This window comes from Dasypus novemcinctus, chromosome 23 (assembly GCF_030445035.2).
Source record: "Dasypus novemcinctus isolate mDasNov1 chromosome 23, mDasNov1.1.hap2, whole genome shotgun sequence".
NCBI lineage: Eukaryota > Metazoa > Chordata > Mammalia > Cingulata > Dasypodidae > Dasypus > Dasypus novemcinctus.
The window spans coordinates 54,535,346-54,552,951 of record NC_080695.1 but is presented as its reverse complement, the minus strand read 5'-3'; the positions used below and the strand labels follow the sequence as shown (position 1 = coordinate 54,552,951).

General features: G+C 45.9%; 1 long non-coding RNA gene across 1 annotated transcript; it reads left to right on the top strand.

Annotated features, from left to right (window-relative positions):
- The first annotated feature begins 253 nt into the window (after positions 1 to 253).
- On the top strand, positions 254 to 1,814 carry LOC139437455 (uncharacterized). Its single transcript, XR_011647258.1, has 2 exons — positions 254 to 319; positions 1,675 to 1,814. It is a non-coding gene; the product is annotated as an uncharacterized lncRNA (long non-coding RNA).
- The last annotated feature ends 15,792 nt before the right edge of the window (positions 1,815 to 17,606 follow it).

Here is a 17,606-nt window from a genome sequence, read left to right as displayed (position 1 = left end):
TATACAGAGGGTTGAAAGACTTGCCAAAAATGCAAGAGCTGTGTATCACTTTCAAGCTAAGGAAAAAGACTGGTTGAATACAAAACAGAAGTTGTCAGTTAAAAGATCCCCAGGCAATAAAGTTTCTTTGGCCTTTTGGGCACAAGGTAGGCCCATTCTGGTTTGGGACTGAAAGGAAATAGAAAGTAAAGGTTAATATTCTAATTCTGAATCTCCCCTGGTTTCACTTTCTAAATCACCCAGTAGTTGTCCGGTGTGAGATACTGAGAAATGAAGGAAAAGAAAAAACTGGATGGCGGTGGAGAGAGACTAAGAAACGGTTGGTTTATGGGGAAGCCTCCTGGGAGAAACTATTAGACAATGTGGTAATTAGTATTAGGGAGGAGAGACTGCGTCCAAATGTTAATTAGTGTATTTCTTCCTCCCTAACTCACTCCAAGGGCCCCCTTGAGGTGCACACTGAATTTAATTACTTCTCCCGCAGGGTGTTCTCCCCTCCCCCTGCTGGATCATCCACTAATTGGGAGGGTGGGGTGAGTGTTACCATAGAAACAGAAAAACAAAAGCAACAACCTCTGGAACCTCAAGTTGAGTAAACTATTGACCTATAAATTAGAAAGTTTCAGGCACGTGCTACAAATTAAGTTTTTTTGGTACCCAGAGCCAGTGTGCTGCTCACACCTTCACTTGTATGTGAACCCCCTGGGGATCTTGTCAAAATGCAGATTCTGATTCAGGGGGTCTGGGGTGGGGCCTGAGATTCTGCATTTCTAACCAGCTTCCCGGTGATTCTGGTGCCTCTGGAACCGGGCCCCATACTTTGAGGAGCATGGCACTAGAGCAGACCGCTGGCTCTCGAACTTGCCTGCCGGTTTGAAAGACCTGGGGATCTCCTGGGAGGTTTGTTAAAAACACCTGACTGGACCCCATCCCCAGGGTTTCTGATTCAATAGGTCTGGGTGGGGCCTGGGAAAGTGCATTTCTAACAGGTTCCCAGGTGTTGCTGCTGCTGGGAGCACTGCCCTGTGGGCTTGCGGAAGAGGAGAGGGACCTGAGCTGGTCACCAAGAGGAGTCCAAAGATCTTCACTTAGGCAAGCACCATAGATTTTCCAGAGCCCAGAAGCTAGGCTGGCTGTCCTTCACGTCCCACCTGGAGAGGACTGTCCCTCAGCACAGCTAGCCTATGGCCCTCTACTTATGCCACGAAACTTGCCTGCTCTCCAGCCCATCCGCTCCCCTTGCTGTAGTTCAGGACAGCTGTGACACCGCTAGAACAGAGGGTGGGGCCTTGTCCCAAGAGGTGGTGGTGATGAGGTGATGGGAGAGTAAACTCCAGCACCTGAGCAAGCTGGAGCTCCCCCACCAAGTTAGGCCGGGGGTAGTATATCCCCTTCGCTTCAGTAAAATTCCATGAGTTGTCTTTAGTTACCCAAGGTCTTATGCAAAGGGTAGACCTGCAGAACTTGAACCATGGGAACATTGACACAAGGTCTAAGCCATAGGAATTCTCTTCTAGGCACCAGATGGAAGACTACGCAATATCAGGATTGTCCCTGAAAGTGCCAAGCTCGTTACTCCAAGGAGTTATTTTCCAAGGAAAGAAGGAAGAGAAGAAGAGCATGCTATAGAATTACAACTAAGTTTCAACTAATTTTTTTTTCTTTTTTCTTTAGGAGGTGGTGGGGATTGAATCGAGGACCTCACACATGGGAAGCAGGCACTCAAACCACCGAGCCACACCTACTTCCCATGCAGCACTTCTTTTTAAAAATTCATTTTGATCTTCCCCAAAGAAAATTCTTTTCCTTACCTAGATGATTTCTTTCAGTGATATTTTCATAATCAACAAACTAAGGGTGGTAGCACTTTTATTTCTTAGAAGAAAATAGCCTCAGAGCTGTGGGAAGGAAACTGCCATTTCTTAAGCGCCTACTATGTGTCAAGCCTTTTGCATGTCTCTTTAAGTGCATCTTCTCATTTTGCTATTACTACAGTTAGGACTGTCTGGAATATCTTTCCGGAAAGTTTGCAAAAATATTTTTTAAGCAAAAACATTCTATTCAGATAAAGTGTTCCCACAGAGAAAATGATGCCAATATTTAAGGATCATGGAGGGCTGAGAAGTGTGTAAGCCATTAAGCCATAGAAACTTTCTGGTCCTCTCCGGCTAGCCATTAAAACTCCTGCTGAGAGCTGGTTATTTCATTACACCACAAATAAAGTTTTAGCAACTGCTTCTAAATGGTTTTTCCAGGCCTATGGGGGACCTGGATCCAGTTAGTGGGTGGTAAGGCTGATTTTTACCTGCTGGGAGGGGCTTTAAGTATTGTTTTTTTGTTTTGTTTTGTTATATTTAGACCATAAATTATGTGGCAAAATGAAGCCATTTATTAGACAAGCAACCAATTCTCCCCCATGCTATATCAAACACTTGCCTTGAAAATGATTATGTTCATTCATTTAGTGAGTATGACTTTGGACATCTACTACATGCCAGGCAAAGGTTTCAAAACAGGCACAAGAAAGAGATGCTGTGAGTAAATCTACAACCCCAAGTTGTAAGACATACTATGAGAGAAATGTAACGAAATATATGGGGAGTCCAGGAGAAGTGACATTTAATTTGGGCCCTAGAGGATGATAAAAAGGAGATAAAGGAGGAGTTGATGAAGGCCAATAGCATTTCAACTGGAAGTAAAAGTCCACCCAAACAGATACTTGAACAACCATATTCATAGCAGCTTTATTCACAATGGCCAAAAGGCGGAAACCAGCCAAGTGTTCATCAAGAGATGAATGGATCATCAAAATGTGGTATTGAGGCAGGTTAGTTTAGGAAAGGGAAAGATGAGTCTAAGACCTGAAAAAAAACATGGCCATGAAACATGGGGCCATGGAACCCCGCCTGGGAACACCCTGAGGGAAAGACACCCCCCCCCAGAAGGCTGCTGGGAGAACTCTGCAAAACCACGTGGTGAGAGCCCCACTCGGAATGAGATTGGAAGGAGTGAGATTGGAAGGAGATCTCACCAGGGTCAAGGCCTCAACGTTGGCCCTCTGGGGAACTGATGGGTGGCGTAACCAATCAGAACAGCAAGTAGCTGGGGCCCCTCCCCCCACATTAGGAAAGGGAGGAGTAAGTCAAAGCCTAATATAGGTAGCCCCAAGGAGAACACACCTGCATCTGGGGGTGTGGCAGTCTGTTCTTTTCTCCCATTCTGTTCTCAATAAACTACTGGCCTAACTAAACCAGCATGTTCTTAAATTGTTTTATGTAACATAGCCAAGAACCTAGAGATATCCATCATCCCCCAACTTCCCCCAGCTTCAGTGCATCCATGATATATCTATGATATGATAAATGATATATGATACTTGCTATTTTGCAGTCTTAAAAAGGAATGAAGGGAAGTGGATGTGGCTCAGGCAGTTGAGCACCTACCTCCCACATGGGAGGTTCCAGGGTCGGTTGCTGGTGCCTCCTGAAGAAGATAAACAAACAATGAGCAGACAATATGAAAAACAACAACAACAAGCAGACAAGAAGCAAAAAAAACCTCCAACAACAATGAGCAGACAATGAGCACAAAAATCCAACAATGAGCAAGACAACAAGTAAGCAAAGAGCAGACAGCGAACAAAAACAAAATGAGCAGGGAGCAGATGTGGCTCAAGCAGTTGGGTGCTGGCCTCCTGCATAGGAGGTCCTGGGTTTTGTTCCCACTGCCTCTTAAAGAAAAAACAGACAACAAGCAGATAATGAGCACAAACAATGAACAAACAGATGAGGGAGCTTCTCTGGGGGGGGGGGGGGGCAGGAATAAAACTGAAAATAGATGACATATATTAAGTAAATATAAACTAAAAATAAAAAAGGAATAAGGTTCCAATATATGCTACAACATGGATGAATCTTAAAGACATCATGTTGAGTTAAAGAAGCCAGACACACAATAAACAAATATATACTCTCACTTATATGAAATACCTAGAAGAAGCAAATTTCTACATGCAGGTAGTAGATTTTAGGTTACCAGGGGCTGGGAGATGAGGGAAGCAAAGAGGGGATTGTTCCTTTATGGGTACACTGTCTGTTTGGAGTGATGAAAAAGTCAGGTAACAGATACTGTTGATGGTAGCACAATATTGTGAATGTAATCGATACCACCGAATCATACACTTGAAAGGATTTAAAACAGGAAATTCTGAGTTGTACATATGTTACTACAATACAAAGCTGTTTTTTATGTTTTTAAATGGTCCCTGAGGTAGGAAAGAAGTTGGCAATTTCTGGGAACTGAGAGAAGGGTAGTGCAGGAAAGAGGGAGACAGTCCCAGAAAAGGTAAGTCGACCCAGTGGTGGCTTGTACTGGGTCACTTGGTTAGTTTGGAGATGTTTCCCATAATCCTCTTCCCCATTAGATGGGGCTGAGAAAAGGAAGGTACAAAGTGAAGCAGCAGCCATTACTGAAGGTCGTGGCTGAAAGGGACAGACCCAGACACGCCAGTGGGTTCCAGCGTATCCTTGCTCTCTGCTCCACACCCAGCTCTTCTGACCGCTGGCCCTGTGGGCAGATAGCAGCCCAGGCCCACTGTTGCCGCAGCGCCTTCCCTTCACCTCTTTTGGTGACAGAGGGTGCCCGGATGACTGGCTAAGGCCTCCTGTGATCCTCCAGCTTCCCTCCGGACCTCCCCCTCCCCAGCTCCTCCCACAACTCTGCTAAGATCTACTTCCTGAAGTAAATCCCTTAAAACTCAGTGTTTCTGCTTTGAACCCTGACTGAGACGATGGGCTGGGCAATGCAGGGCCTGCCGGGCTGCGGTCAGGGCAAAGGGAAGCTCCGGCTGTATATTGGCCTGCGTGGGTGGCTGGGGCTGCTGTGGACCACAGCCGGGGTTCCAGGTCCCCCGGATTCTAAAGAGGGCAGGGCACTAGACCGTTGGGCTGTTTCCCAAATCTGCCCCAAGGCGGGTTTCCCAAATGTTCCTACCTCACTGGCAATTGGTCATTAAGATATTGCTCCTTATTCAGGCTGAGGGGAGATATTCTTTGTATCTAAAAAGTAGAAGGTTTTATGAGGAGAAAGGTCTCCAACCCTTTGTGTATTTAAATTCAACAGCTTTGGGGTAGGCACAGCAAGAGGTTAAATGAGGTGATATTTGGACTGGGAGCAGCTGGAAACCTGCCCTCTTTCAGTATGTACTTAGGGAAGTGTTCTGAAGAGGAGGAGGCAGTAGTGGGTATACCACAGGATCAACTGGGGGGCTTTAAAACATGAGGATTTCTGGAGGTGAGACCCAGGATACTGTGTTTCTTTTTTTTTTTAAGAGCCCCAGGTGAGTCCAAAGATCAGCCAGGGTTGAGAATCCATCTACCTGTAGTGAAGAGGTTGCAAACAGGGAACAGGTAGGCCATATTTCTTCTAAGGTACGTTTTTTTTCTGTGTGTGTGTCTTTTAAAACTTAAAAATGTTGTGTGCTCTCTGGGTCCATTCCCTGTGCCTTCTTCTGTGTCTGCCTCTTTTCTCTTTAGGCAGCACTGGGAACCGATCCTGGGACCTTCCAGAGTGGGAAAGAGGTGCTCAATCTCTTGCATTACCTCAGCTCCTTGGTCTGCTGAGTTTCCATTGCCTCTCCTCTGTGTCTCTTTCTGCTGTGTCATTTTGCTGTGCCAGCTCTCCACTCAGGCCAGCTCATGGCACGGGCCAGCTTTCCTTCACCAGGAGTTCCCAGGAATTGAACCGTGGACCTCCCCATGGTAGATGGGAACCCGACTGCTTGAGTCACATCTACTTCCCCCAAGGTGTGTTTTGATGGACAGTATTTTCTTTAAGAAATTTGGATTTGCTGTCAATATTGAAAGTGGGAAATTTCAGATAAAAATCTGAGTTTCCAGCTTCTCTTCTATGAAAACCTGGAAGGACTGGTAACCCTGGGCCCACATTCTCACATGGTGACAACTGCTGGAATTGAATAGGTGCTTCCCTGAAGAAGGCATGGATTATTCCATTAGCCACAGACCCCACCAATTCCCAATGCTTATACCTGGCCTGTTTCACTCATTTCATTATCTGCCTGTCCACTGTAGACAATGGATTTCGGGACCTTGTGGTGATCAAAACCAGGAGTTGGCAAACTATATGGCTCTTGGGTCAAATCTGGCGTGCCTTTGTTTTTGTATGGCCTGTGACTTAATAATTTTTATATTTTGAAATTTCTGGGGACAAGAAATGAAAGAAGAATATTATTTCATGATGTGCAAAATGATATAAAATGCAAATTTTGGTGTCCATAAATAAAGTTTTATGGGAACATAGCCATCTTATCTAGTTATGTGTTGTTTGTGGGTGCTTTCACGCTACAATGGGAAAGTTGAGCAGTTGCAGTGGCTGGATGGCCTGCCAAGCCAAAATATTTACTGTTAGGATCAAAGAAAGTTGGATTTAAACTCCAGGTCTGACATTTATCAGTGAGAATTTGGGGAAATTACACCACCTGTCTGAGATCCAGTTTTCTGTCCATAAGATGCAGAAAACAAATATTACTCTGCAGGAGGGTTGTGATGATATAAATTTAATGATTTATGTAAAGTCTGCAGCTTAATGTCTTGAAAACCAGAATAAATTGTACACAACTTTGACCAGAAGAGTGAGACTTAAAAATCACCCTCTTTGAGATTGATAGTGTTTTTCAGCAAATAACCTGAAAAGAACAAGCGTTCTTAAACTGTAAAAAAATGTCCATTACTCTTCTCTTACAGAGAATGCATTGTTATTAAAGTTGCTGTACAAAAATTCATTTTCAAGCGGAACATTTTCTATATTAGATATCTTTTATATGTGAGAACACCAAACTTTATAAAATACAAATCTTTTTATTTATAATTATTAATTATTGTCTTTGTTATCATATAAAAGCCTTGGAAATAATAAGGCTGATTTGACATAAATAATCATTTAGCTTGCTTGGAAAGTAAATTGTGTATACTGAGTGAAAATATTTTTTATGATATCACTTTATATTTTATATTTGGGATTTATTAATTATCCTGGAAATGATATTTCCATTTTCAAAAAAAATGAAATCCCTCCATTTAATCAAAGTTGACCAAATTAAATACTTACCTATAAATACTTCTGTTTACTTATTTTTGTGTATTTCTTCCTAACTTTTTTATATCAATAAAGGAGCCCTAAGTACAAGATAAATTGTTCTGTTCTTTTTGATATATATAATAGCCCTGTAGAGATATAATTCACATACCATAAAATTCACTCATTTAAAGTTTACAATTTATTACTTTTTGGTATATGCACAAAGTTGTATAAGCATCACCTCAATCAATTTGGGACTATTTTCATCGCCTGAAGAGGAAACCCTGTACCCAGTAGCAGTCACTCTTTATTTCCCACCAATTCTCCCAGCCCTAGGCAACCATTAATGTACTTTCTATGGCTATGGATTGGCCTGTTCTGAACATTCTGGAGGAGGTGGTACTAGAGGAAAGGCTTGAAAGAGGAGGGCTGGGGCCGAACGAATGGGACAAGAAGGCAGAGGAAGCAGCAGCTTTCCAAAAGCTTCAAGTTCATTACACTTCCAGTCTAGATGGAAAGAGAGGACAGGGTCCAAGTGAAAGAAGAGACGACCTAAGGTGACCTAGGTTAAGAGCCAAAGGACAGGTGGCTTGAGACAGGAGGGATGAAGGCAGCAGAGAGAAGCCTCCTTCTTGCCAGGGGCATCATGGGAGCAAAGTCAGAGGGGCGCCAGCCGGGTGTCACTCTGGCTGGGAGTGGGATGCTGCATGGAAGAAGGAGGGGGAAAAGTTCAAGGGGCGATACGTCCTGAGGTTCTGAAAGTGTTTCCCTTGTGTGGGGTTTTAAATTTTTGGAATTGGTTGTCCACATTTAAAAACCAGATGTCCCATTAAAAAGCACAGATTTCTGGCTTCTCTTGACAATCTAGAAGGTCATTCAACTTGGACTGGCATTTCCTCAGCAGCAGCAGAAGCTGTTCCTGTAGCTGGATGTACAGCACGCTCCTCTCCAGTCTATCCTCCAAGGCCCAAAGTCAGGGCCCGTTTCTCCCTGGACTGGGCTGTGTCTTTTCTAACACGTGGAGCCTTTCCTTCAGTGCAGAGTGACTAAAACACACACAGGCGTAGGAGCTGTGAGACCCAGACAGAACAAGGAGAGGAGTCCCTGGGAAGGTGAGGAGTCACCTTAGTTTCCAGGAGAGTTCTCTGGCAGCTTTGGGGTTATGGGGAAGGGAGGGAAATTGGAGAGCTAAGAGGCTGGTGTCAAACTGAGCTCAGGGGATCATGGATCAAAGGTATTTGAGGTAGTGGTGAGGAAGGGTGGAGGTAAGAAAGAATGAAGAGTCGAGAATTAAGGATGGACAGCCAGGGCTTCTCTACCTGGAGGTGCTGAGGGACCCCACCAAGGGCGCAGTGAGGGTGTGGGCTGGGAGGAGGGCCGGTTGAATCTGTACGTGCTGGAGCAGAGGGAAGACGTGCCGTCAGCTCTATTGGTGATAAACATCTACCATGTATACAGAAAGGAAAAAAAAAAAAAAGAATTAAGGATTGGCTGGTTTGGGTAGGCAGAGCAAGGCTAGTGGCCTCTAGGCAGGGGAGACGACCAAAGCAAACCCTTGGAGCTAGGAATGGTAGAGGGCATGGGAAGGCTGGTTCTGTATGCTCCTCGGCTCATTAGCAACCCATCAACATAACCACAACCCCCTTCGTTTGGCCTAATGTCATCTCTTGCCTCCTCCCTGGCTGGGCACTCCTCCCTACCTGATGCCCTCCTCCCTGCCTGGGGCCCTCCTCCCTGGCTGGAGCCCTCCTCCCTACCTGGTATCCTTCTCCCTGACTGTGCCTTCCTCCCTACCTAGGGCCCTCCTCCCTGGCTGGACACCTTCTCTCTGGCTGGTGCCCTCCTCCCTGACAGTGCCCTCTTCCCTAACTGGAGCCCTCCTCCCTACCTGATGCCCTCCTCCCTACCTGGAGTCCTCCTCCCTACCTGGAGCCCTCCTCCCTGGCTGGGCCCTCTTCCCTGACTGTGCCCTCCTCCCTACCTGATGCCCTCCTCCCTATCTGATGCCCTCCTTCCTGGCTGGAGCCTTCCTCCCTGGCTGGAGCCCTCCTCTCTGGCTGGGGCCCTGCTCCCTCACTGTGCCCTCCTCCCTACCTGGGGCCCTCCTCCTTACCTGGGGCCCTCCTCCCTACCTGGTGCTCTCCTCCCTACCTGGTGCCCTCCTCCTTACCTGGGGCCCTCCTCCCTACCTGGTGCTCTCCTCCCTACCTGGGGCCCTCCTCCTTACCTGGGGCCCTCCTCCCTGGCTGGGCCCTCTTCCCTGACTGTGCCCTCCTCCCTACCTGATGCCCTCCTCCCTATCTGATGCCCTCCTTCCTGGCTGGAGCCTTCCTCCCTGGCTGGAGCCCTCCTCTCTGGCTGGGGCCCTGCTCCCTCACTGTGCCCTCCTCCCTACCTGGTGCTCTCCTCCCTACCTGGAGCCCTCCTCCATACCTGGGGCCCTCCTCCCTACCTGGGGCCCTCCTCCCTACCTGGAGCCCTCCTCCGTACCTGGTGCTCTCCTCCCTGGCTGGAGCCCTCCTCCTTACCTGGGGCCCTCCTCCCTGGCTGGAGCCCTCCTCCCTGGCTGGAGCCCTCCTCCCTACCTGGGGCCCTCCTCCCTACCTGGAGCCCTCCTCCGTACCTGGAGCCCTCCTCCCTGGCTGGAGCCCTCCTCCCTACCTGGGGCCCTCCTCCCTACCTGGAGCCCTCCTCCGTACCTGGGGCCCTCCTCCCTACCTGATGCCCTCCTCCCTACCTGGAGCCCTCCTCCGTACCTGGTGCTCTCCTCCCTGGCTGGAGCCCTCCTCCCTACCTGGGGCCCTCCTCCCTACCTGGTGCCCTCCTCCTTACCTGGGGCCCTCCTCCCTGGCTGGAGCCCTCCTCCCTGGCTGGAGCCCTCCTCCCTACCTGGGGCCCTCCTCCCTACCTGGAGCCCTCCTCCGTACCTGGTGCTCTCCTCCCTACCTGGGGCCCTCCTCCCTACCTGGGGCTCTCCTCCCTACCTGGGGCCCTCCTCCTTACCTGGGGCCCTCCTCCCTACCTGGTGCCCTTTTCCCTGGCTGGGGCCCTCCTCCTTCCACCCGCCCTCCTGGCCTGGAACCTGGGAGCCTGCCTGCCCCCTGTCATTCTGCCCGACCTATAATCAGGAAGTCCGGTTGGTTCCACCTCCAGAATGTGGGCGCACCCACCTCTGCCTCCCGCCCCATTCCTGGCTCAGGCTTGCCCTGTAAACGCAGCCCCCAAACTGGTCCAACGGCATTGAGCCTGGCCTCCTCCAAAACGGCCTCCGCCTGGCTGCCGGAGGACATGCCCCCCTCAAAATCCATTTCCCATCAGGAGAGCCCCCCGCTTCTAAACTGGGCAGAAGAAGGCTTTCGGAAGCCCCTCACGCCTCACCCCCTCCTCCGGTCCCCGCCTACTTCTCGGGCTTGCTCTCGGGATCCAGCCCCGTTCTAACCACGCAGGGCACGGCCAGGCCCCAGCAGGCAGCCGCTGTCCCTGCCCTCCCTGCATCCACACTGTCCCCCTGCCAGGCACACCTGCCCTTCCCTTGCCTCCCGGGCAAAGGGCGCCTCGTCCCTCAAGCCTCAGCCAGTCCTGGCCCGGGCTGGGAAGCCTTCCTGCTCGGGGCTGTGCGACCTCCCTCTGGTGCCTTTTGCTAGAAGGAGATTTGCTTGTCAGTCTCTTCCCCACTCCTCTCCGAGTGTAAATTCCTTGAGAGCACTGATCGTGTTTTTTAACCTTTGTATCCTCAGAACCAAACACGATGCCTGGCACTTGGCAGAAATCAAGATATAAATATTTGTTGAGCAAATAATTGTTTGCTAAATAAATGAGCAGGATAAGGGCCAGATTTCCCAATAGGGTTTCCGGCAGTAGCAAAACAGGGGAGTCTCCCCCGCAAATTATTTGGGAGATATTTGACATTTGGATAAAAGCAGTGAAGTTGTCATTATGGGAAAATGAGAGTTTTGTTGTACTTCCTTACCTTCCTTTTGATGTTTCTATTTTGAATTACGTAAGAAAAACGACAGGGATGGATCATAATGTTTTTTACTCCAATGTCCTATTAAGAAGACTTTCAAATATCCATAAAGGGTGAAAAAGATGACACGGTGAATGCCAGTCATCTGTAGAATCTACTTTGAGATTCAGCAGTTGCTAACACTTAGCCATTTTTGTGCTCTCTTATTTTATTTTTTTGAACCACTTGAAAATATTATCCAGACACCACAGACACTTTATCCCTAAATATTCCTATCTCATAGGAATAAGGCCATTCTCCCACACAATCTCGCTACCAGTATCACGCCTAAGTCAATTAACAATAATGCCATACTGTCATCAAATATCCAGTCCACATTCAAATTGCCCCAATTGTCTCAAGAGTATATTTTATGACTATTTGTTTTCTCCAACTAGGATGTCATTAAGAGTCATAATTTACATTTGATGCTGTCTCTTTTAATTCAGAATCGTCCTTCTGCCTCTTTCCTTTTTATTTTTTTTAATTCAGTGACATTGAATAAAAATGATCTTTTAAAAGAACCAGGCCAGTTGTCTTGTGAAAGATCCTCCTTCTGAACTTGTCTGATTGCTTCCTTCTTTGTCCAGTCTTTCCTGTAAAAGAGATGTTAGTTCAAGAGGTTGGATTAGAGTTAGGCTTACCGTTTAGGGGTAAAACCATTCCAGAAGAGAGGGGATGTCCCTGTAGTACATTGGGAAGAGTCAGCATTCCAAGTGTAGTCTTGGGGATGCTTCAGGCTCCTGAAGGACAGACTCCAGCCCTGAGTTGATGCAATCTTTCTCCTCCAGCCCATCCCAAAGGGTCTGCAAGGCGATGTTCTACAGTTTCTCTAGTTTCCTCCAGCAAACTTCATGCTGACTTTTCTCCCAGCCCCGGGATTCTGCCTTTGAAGCCAAGGAAGGGAAGGAAATACTCAAATAAGTTAGTTGCGAATGTCCCCAGTATTCAGAAGACTGCTTTCAGCTCAAGATGTTTTTATTCTTTGCTTTTTAAAAGGTCACTTAATGGGAATCAATTTCTCTGCTTTGATTTTATCATGCAAAGGTGCTGAAGTCCACACTTAATTTCAGAGACATTCAAAGGGTCATTCTGAGAACCAGCCCTGATTTAAATAATGATATCTAGTTTGTTAATCGGAAATATAGATGTCGAAAGTGGCTGAAATTCTGCACAGATTGGAAAGCAAATGAAAATCACTCAGATATCTCTGTAGAGGTTTGTAACCTAGGGGCTGGTAATAACGATGATTAAACATCTCCTATTTAGTGAGCACCTGCTGCATAACTGGCATATGGTTTCTTAGTATTTATTTTAGGTCATAGCCTGGTGCTGGAGATACAGTGGGGGTGGTGGGGAACAAGAAAGAAATGGTTCCTGCCCTCACAGAGCTTAGAGTCTAGTGGTACAGAAAAGTAAATAAATAGGCCATTGCAAATCAACTTAATAAGTTGCGTGATTCAGATGTGAAGAATGGCAGATGCCCAGAGGAAAGGCACTGAGTATTGTGAGTGGACTAGGGGTAGGGATCAGAAAAACCTGTGCTACACTGACTCTCAGCCAGGCTGCTGCTACGTGGGAGTGAGACTACATGAGCAGGGATACGTTGCATCACTTAGGAATGCTTTCAGGTGCAAATAAGCTAAAGAGCTCCTTGAAAAATATCACTTGGAGGGGGATTTACAGAGAAGGTAATGAAGCTGAAACTTCAGACCCCTCGCTCACCTGCAGGAGACCCTTCAAATCCTTGGAAGGGACCCTAGCAATGTGGTCACATGATCATAAGCTTTTTGTAAGATTTGCAGAAGTAACTTATTTTTCTCACAACTGGTGAAGACCACTGCTTCTTTTCAATTGGATGTGCCCTTATCTTGTGTTTGGTGATGCTGCAGTGGCCATGGGTAATCGTGGAGTCCATCTAAGGGTAAGATGAGTTGGGGATACATTTAGAGGGCATTTCGTGGGGTGTATTTAGGAAGTTCCCAGCCCTTTCCATGTATAGTTATGTTGCTCCTTAGAGTCCAGGTGTAGAAAAGGCTTCCAGGAATATCCCACTGCGCTGTGCTGACTCACCAGACATGAAAGAGCAAGTTCACAGGCTGTCTCACACTAGGGAGGAGGGAAAGAGAAACAGGGTCTGAAAAGTTTAGAGGCAGAAGCTTTTCCTGTAGCAAAGTAATGCAGAGGTGTGTCATGTTGCTAATTAATACAATTTCATGGTCTTTTTCTGGATTTTGTGATTTCTGTGGTCTGTGTCAGCCTTTTAAATTTGTAACAGGTTGTGCATTTCTTATTCCAAATAAATAATCACATGCATACCAATATTTTATGCATGTTTTTGTATTCTTTTTCTTAAAGAAGCCCCTATCCCCACCTCAATTGTTTAACTGAATCCACCCTTAGCCTCTTTCCCACATATGGAGAAGCCTGCAGAGGTAGTTCTGAGGGTGATTCTGAGGTTCAGTAATGCCAGGGTGTGGGGTGGGTGTCTCCATGATTCTTCTGAGCTTCCCTCCGAGTCACAAGATGGCTGCCACAGCTCTAAATACCACTTCCTCCCTGCAGGTGCCTAAGTAGGAAGTCAGAAGGCAGCAGTAAAATGGGCTTCTCCTTCAGAGGGAGGAATGCTTTTCCAAAAGCACCCTCGGCAGACTTTCCCGTGGAGCTCATTGGCCAGTACTCTATATCAGGAGTTGGCAAACTTTTTCTGTAAAGGGCCAGAGATTAAATATTTTAGGTTTTGTTGGCCACGTGGTTCCTGCTCTGAACCCATCGTGGGAGAGGATTTTTGCCATTCATAAAGCCAATTCAGGATTAGAGCCCAGAATATATAAAGCATCCACAAACAACCAACAGTCTAATTTTTTAAATAGGCAAAGGACTTGAATAGACATTTCACCAAGGAAGATACACAAATGGCCAATAAGCACATGAAAAGATGTTCAGTGTCCTTAGCCACTAGGGAAATGCAAATTCAAAACCACAATGAGATACTACCTCACAGCCACCAGAATGGATAGCATTTGAAAAATGAAAAATAACAAGTGTGGGAGAGGATACGTAGAAAGAGGAACTGTTGGTGGGAATATAAAATGGTGGAGCAACTGTGAAAAATAGATTGGTGATGCCTCAGAAAGTTAAACACAGAATTACCACATGACCCATCAATTCTACCAAAAGAATTCAAAACAGGGACACAAACACATATTGGCACACTAATGTTCATAGCAGCACTATTTATAATTGCAAAGTGATGGAAGCAATCCAAGTGCCCATCAACAGATAAAAATACAAAATGTGGTATAGGCATACAAAGGAATATTGTTCCACTGTAAAAAGGCATGAAGTTCTGACATAGGCTACAACATGGAGAATGTTGAATGAAATAAGCCAGGCACAAAAGGATATATATCGTATGATCCCACTTATATGAAATACCTAGAATAAGCAAATTCATAGAGACAGCAAGTAGATTAGAGGTTAGCAGGGCCTGGAGATGGTCATGGTGGGAATTGGTGGATTTATTGCTTATCAGATGTGGAGTTGCAGTTTGGGGTGATGAAAACATTTTGGTGGTGATGGCAGCATAATATTGTGAATGTAATTGATACCATTGAATTATACACAAAAGAATGGTTAAAATGGGGGATTTTGTGTTATGTAAATGCTACCACAATAAAATTGTTTTAATGTGGTTTGAGGACATGCACAGACAATTCACAGAAGCTTAATGTCCAAAAATATATGTCACTATTGACATCCCATTTCATCCTCTGGGTGGGTGACTTACAAGAGTCTGGCAATATCAAGGTTGGAAAGGATGCAAGGAAGCAAGAATTCCTCACACTCTTGGTGGAAAAGTGAATTGGCATAACCACTTGGGAGAGCAAGTTAGCAATACTTAATAAAGCAGAAGACTTGCAACCCCCTTTGCCTTGGAGATTCAGCTTCCAGCTCTCTCTGTAGAGGGCAAAGGGAGATGTGCACAAAAAAGTCCACTGCAATATGTTTGGAAAGAGAGGAGCATGAGGATTTGGGTGGTTTTTTTGGGAGATCACCCAGAAAGTACGGTGAGGGAGTGAAAGCGAGGGATTTGAGACAGGGAAGGGAGAGAAAGCAAAACAAGGTGTGAAAGTGAGCAGGTTATCGTGGAGGGCAATAGGAGTTCAGTCTCTCTCGACCCTGGAGGAGACTGAACAGAGCATTCTCTGGGTTAGCCCACTAAAGGATGAGTAACCTGGGGTATTTACTGACGAGCTCCCAGTGCTCATTGATTGAGATATCTCCTAGAAGAGATAATTCCCTGATATTCTCAACTGCCTTGTACATGTGCTTAGCATGTTCAGGTGACCAGAGAAACACCTTTGGGTAAGGCATGCATGGAACTGCTGGTTGATATGTATAGGCAGGCAGACTCTGTGTAGCCAAGGGGAAGCAGGTAGGGAATTTAGAAACTTTGCTACAATGTCCATCCATGGGAAAATAGAGAAGTTGTGCTAGAGTCATAAACTAGAACATTCAACAGCAACTAAATTGAATTAGCTGGAACTCCATAGGTCAGAAAAGATAAATTCCAAAACAATTACGACAGAAAAAAAAAAATCATGTTGCACGAAAAAAGCAACCTGTGGAATAATATGTCTAGTATAATATCACTTACTTGAACTCTAAAGCACACTGGACAATAATATATTATAATTATGGCCACACACATATGTAGTAAAAGTATAAGAATGAGCATAAGAATGATACCAATCAATTCTGTGAGAGTGGTTACCTTTACGGAGGGAGGAAAAATAGGAAAATATTTGGCTTCACCTGTAACTATAAACTTTTGTTATTTGAAAGAAGCTGAAGCACATTCGGCAATGTGATAAGATATCTAAAAGCTGGGTACTGGGTGCATATGTGTTTGTAATGGTCTAATGATCTGTACTTTTGCGTATGTTTGAAGTATTTTCTTTGTTAAAAATGTTTTTTAAACAAGAAAAAACAGTGAAAATGGAAGGCAGAGGTCTACGTGTGGTCACCTGGGAGATGGTACACTTCCAGTCAGAGCACATTTAATGTTTAAAACATTGTTGCATTCTCCTTTAGAGGCAGTTTTCCAGACTTACTACTCCTCTGGCTGAAGTCCCAACCTGCTGACTCGCTGGCGATATACCACCCTCATATGTTTCATTTGTCCTGTACTGTGTTATAATTATTTTTAATTTTACTTTATTTATGAATGTATTTTTGGAGATACCAGGGATTGAACCCAGGACCTCATACATGGGAAGCAGGAACTCAACCACTGAGCTACATTCACCCCCTATAGATATTTTTAGATGAATTATCATTTAAAAACCAGAAGATTTTATACGCAAATTCAGATTTATGGTTTTCTTGGGGAAAAAAAAGAAAAGGAAAGATCTGGTAACATCAATTGTGCCTTCCTAGATGAAATCCATGAGCTGCTCTGTGGAAGCAGCTGACCCTTTGGATGGGACATGATGTGTTCTCCAGTTTGCCGGAATTCCTTATTATCTCTGACACATGGGCTGAGAACTAGTTTCCATTTATTATCATGCAGGTGTGTTCTTTCTTTTACAGTGGAGTTAAGAAGAAAGTGAAATCATTCCTGTAGCTCTGTGTCTTGAAAAAAATAAGAGGGTCATGTGTTTTTCCTCACCCAGTCAGCTTCACTCTTTGATGGACTTGCCTTGCCCAGGTAGATGTTTGGGCAGGTCCATAACTAAGTTCATTCACAGCTTCGTCCTGTGTGTTTACCGTGTGTAGAGGGTCTTTTCCTTGCAAGTAACAGAAACCTAACTCAAACACTTAAAGCAGAAAAGGGAAGACATTGTCTCACATAATTGCAAAATCCAGTTAGTAGGCTTCAGACTTCAGGTTGGATCCTGGTTGGATTCCAAAGAATGTCATTAGGTGCTGAAGCAGGCTAGTAAGATAAGGAATCAGATGGATCTGGGGGAAGCGGACTGGGCCCAATGGATAGGGCGTCTGCCTACCACATGGGAGATCCGAGGTTCAAACCCCAGGCTTCCTTAACCTGTGTGGAGCGGGCCCATGTGCAGTGCTGATGTGCACAAGGAGTGCTGTGCCATGCAGGTGTGTCCTCCACGTGGGGAACCCCATGCACAAGGAGTGTGCCCTGTAAGGAGAGCCGCCCAGCATGAAAGAAAGTGCAGCCTGCCCAGGAATGGCGCCACACACATGGAGAGCTGACACGACAAGATGACGCAACAAAAAGAAACACAGATTCCGGTACCGCTGATAAGGACAGAAGCGGTCACAGAAGAACACACAGTGGATGGACACAGAGAGCAGACAACAGGGGGGTGTGGAAGGGGACAGGAAAAAAAAATAGATGGATCTGGAACCTGGCAAAAAGTCCATGTGGACATCAATAACCTCCCAGATGGCTGCTGGAAGAACTCCTCCCCCAAGATTCTGCCTTTCAGAACAAAGACTTCTTCTGGAAGCCAGGAGAAGCCCTGGATAT